The sequence below is a fragment of the Propithecus coquereli genome, unplaced genomic scaffold, assembly GCF_000956105.1.
Source record: "Propithecus coquereli isolate 6110/MARCELLA unplaced genomic scaffold, Pcoq_1.0 Scaffold425, whole genome shotgun sequence".
NCBI lineage: Eukaryota > Metazoa > Chordata > Mammalia > Primates > Indriidae > Propithecus > Propithecus coquereli.
Genome location: NW_012150008.1, coordinates 1,098,199 through 1,102,156, shown reverse-complemented (window position 1 = coordinate 1,102,156; position 3,958 = coordinate 1,098,199). Strand labels below are relative to the sequence as shown.

General features: G+C 46.4%; 1 protein-coding gene across 1 annotated transcript in view; it reads right to left on the bottom strand.

Moving 5' to 3' along the window:
• Nucleotides 1-3,958, bottom strand: part of LOC105817819 (zinc finger protein 543-like) — a 51,425-nt gene that overhangs the window by 6,677 nt on the left and 40,790 nt on the right. The window lies entirely within an intron of this gene.

Below are 3,958 nucleotides of genomic sequence, written 5' to 3'. Positions count from 1 at the left end.
TCTATTTAATACATGAGGAATGTACAATAATCAGGCTGGTTTCGAACTCCTGAGCTCAAACGATCCGCCCACCTCGGCGTCCCAGAGTGCTAGGATTACAGGCGTGAGCCACTGCGCCCGGCCAAGGCATTAATTTTAAAAAGAAATATTTAAAATATTGAGTCTTCTCATTCAAGAAGAAGGTAAGTGTCTTCACTGACCTAAGTCTTTCTTAGATTCTAAGCTAAGTGTGATTCCTGTGGGCCCTGCTCATAACTTTATTTTTTTTATTTCCCCACAGCATCTATTTAATACATGAGGAATGTACAATAATCAGCACTATTTTATAGATGAAAAAAACTGAGGCTCAGGCAGATAAAGTAATTTTCCAAAACCAGGAAAGAGGAGAACAAATGGCTGAGGTGAGATGGAAACCTGAGTCTACTCGTCTCTAGCATCTGCCCAATTTAACTGCAAAGTTACACAACACTGTCCCCGAAAATGCCAAGTGCAACCATGATGATGATGATCATGCCCGCAATCACGAAGATGTCGGTAACAGCAGTGACAGCAGCAGGGCTGATAGTTACTAACCTGTACTCAGCCAGGTATCACCTGGCACTGCTCTGAATCATTACCTCCAAACAGCCCTGTGAAATACACACTCTATTGCCCCATTACATCGATAAGAAAATCGAAGCATAGAAGGGGTTCACTAACTTGCCCAGAAACACACAGCTCATACGTAGCAGAACTGGCACCAGGGCCTGGTCTCCAAAGTGCTACACTAAGGAGGAAACAGTGAACACTGCTGTGTGGGGCCCGCAGCCTTGGATCACATAGGCTGTGGAGGGGAGGGAGAGCCATGAGTGGGATGATTAAATCCTCAGGGAACAGGGGCCAGAGTGAAGGGCAGACTTGGGAACTGCAGATGTCAGCATTACATGCGCTAATAAAAAATTGAAAATAGGGAGGGAATTCCCACACAGTGATGTGGCCACATACAGACATTCGCACCAACTTCAAAATCAACATTTCACAAAAGAAAGAACTTTACCTACCAAAAATGAAAAGGATAGCATCTAACAACAAAGGTGTATTTTTAAACTGAAAGAATTAAGCTTTATGAGGGACTCACTGCAATTGCCCTATTTTCCTTACTCGCCAAGGACAGGGATGCTGGGAGAATTAAAAGAGAAGAGTGTCAACACGGAAGCAACATAAAAGTGCAGAAAGTAGTGTGACAAGGAACATGTGCACCTCAGAGGGCAAAGAATGGATGGCCACTTCCTGCTACAAAACAGCTGAGCCAGAAAAAGCCATTATGGAAAGACAGTGACAAGAGCAGACCCACAGAGAGAAGGCAGGACAAGAGACCCAAGAGCCAGGGCACAATCACGCTTCCTCCCAAATGCAATACTAGTTCCTCAAGGCACCAATTGGAAATCTTGCCTTTGGGTTTTATGAAACACCCCCATTTCCTTTCAACATATCCCTCTCCTTTGGCCATAAGCAAAGGCAAATTGTTTCTTGGACAACCCTGCCTGACTGGGACACAAGGACATCAGATAGGAAGAGCTGAGTCCCGAAAATAAGCAAAGCTGTGGGGAGCAGGAGAGTGGGCTCCCGAGGCCTTTTCAACCAGCCAGGCCGACAGCCAAAGGGATGAAGGAGCCTCACGTGGGGGAGAAGACAGGCCTTACCCAGAGAGACCAGAAGCCCCCAGGTCTCCAGCATCACCTCCCGGTACAAGGTCCTCTGGGTCAAGTCCAGCTGCCCCCACTCCTCCTGGGTAAACGTCACAGCCACATCCTCAAAGGTCACGGACACCTGGAAAGTCAAACAGAGGTAGCAGTGTTTGCCTTGGGACTGCGGAATAGGATCAGAACCTGTCACTCCAGTATTGTAAAAGATGCACAGAGAACCAAGGGCCAAATCACCAAGCTCCTCCAGAGGGCTAAGTGCTATGTGAGGCTCAAGGGGAAGGTAGATACTTCCTTGGATGGATTACCACAGTGTAGAGAGAGAAGACTTCCACGCAGGAAGGCACTGGGGACTGAAACAAGGTTAGGACCATTCTGAGTGGACTGTCAGGCACAGACCATAAGTGCTCTGAGATATCGGAGGAATGGGGGAACAAAAATAACAATAATACCAGTAATGATAACAACAACAGCATTAGAGTATTCCCAGTCCTTGCTGTGTGCCTGCCTCATGCTGAGGACTTTATAGGCCACAGAATAGTGAATAAAAGTTTCCAGCTCTAGAGCCAGACTCCCGAGGTTTAAAAGCAACATCCTGGCCAGGCACGGTGGCTCACGCCTATAATCCTAGCACTATGTGGGGCCAAGGCGAGAGGATCATTTGAGATCAGAAATTTGAGACCAGTCAGGGCAAGAGCAAGATCCCATCTCTACAGAAAATGGAAAAATTAGCTGGACGTGGTGTGAGCCTGTAGTCTCAGCTACTTGGGAGGCTGAGGTAGGAGGATTGCTTAAGCCCAGGAGTTTGAGGTTGCAGTGAGCTATGATGATGCCACTGCACTGCAGTGTAGGCAACAGAGTGAGACGCTGTCTCAAAAAAGGAAAAGCAAAACCCTAAAATCAACACATGCCTGCTGCATGACCTCGGGGACCTCACTCCATTTCTGTGAGCTTCAATTTCCAGATCCATCATCAAGAACAGTCAAAAGTCTTAAAGAAAAATGTTTGTAAAGGAAACACTGGGGCAAAGGGCTACAGACCCTGAGGTCAACACCATCATCATCTCCATCTTACACTCAGAGACCTGAGGTCCAGGAGTTGAACCATGTCACCCAAAGTCACATGTGTTATCAGCAGAGGCACAATTAGAACCCAAGTCCCTTTGGTCTATGTTCTAATTATGTAACCTGGTGTTCCTTCATTAGCAAAGATAATCCACATTTAATGAGAATGTGAAACACTTTAAATCTATAAATCCATTTCAGCCACCATGGAAATATTTTCAGCACTTTGTTGGCTTTTTGTTTTTTTGGAGATAGGGTCTTGCTATTTTGCACAGCTGGGTTGAATTCACATTCCTCCCACCTCAGTCCCCAGACTAGCTGGAACTAAAGATGCATGAACTAACACCTGGCTTAGCCACCCTGAAAATATTTTCATGGACATAGGCAGAGAATCGTAGCCATCATCACCCATCTCACAGAAGATTCACCTGCGGTGGTAGCAACTGCCTCAGAATTGGCAGGACCCAAACCTGTTTCCATTGTCATGGACACTCCTTCTGGGCCTCATGCATGCCCAGGGAGAATCCACAGTAAGCCATTGCTTCTTTATCCTACTTGAATCCTACGAGCATGTACGCCTGAGGCCAAGACACTTCAAGAGCAGGGAAGGAGTCAGAGAGGACACAGAAGGCTGCAACAGGCTTATGAGAACATAAGCCCCTGACTGGCCATGATGTTTGTCCTGGCAGAGCAGGAAAAAATATCCAACAAAAGACCACACAATTCCCCCTCTGAGGACATATCAGCTGTAAGGAGGCCTGCTCACCTGGCAAAGGTTTCTTTAGTCGTCACTCCCAGGCCTTCCTATCCACTGTGGGAGGCAAAAACACAGGCTGTGAGAGCAGACATACAAGTTGCTAGTTTCTGATACTTAAGAGCTGCAGTGATCTAGGACAATGAATTGAACCTTTGTGAGCCCAAGTTTCTCTTGTGTAAAACAATAATGACAAAAGAACCTAAGTGAAAGAAGTTGAGAATTAAATGAGGTGATACATAATGCCTGCCTATCGGCCCACAGCAAGGACTCGGTGAAGCTCAGCTTCTACAGTTCTCTGTGATTTTTTGTTTTGTCTTCGTTCCTGTGACATCCAGGAACAACTCCATACAGCAGGCTTCTTTAACACTGCCAGATCCCCTGCACAAAACTGCCAGGCTCTGGGGAAGGGTAGAAAGGACCACTTTCACATGACCTGCTAAAAAGGCCTCTCCTAA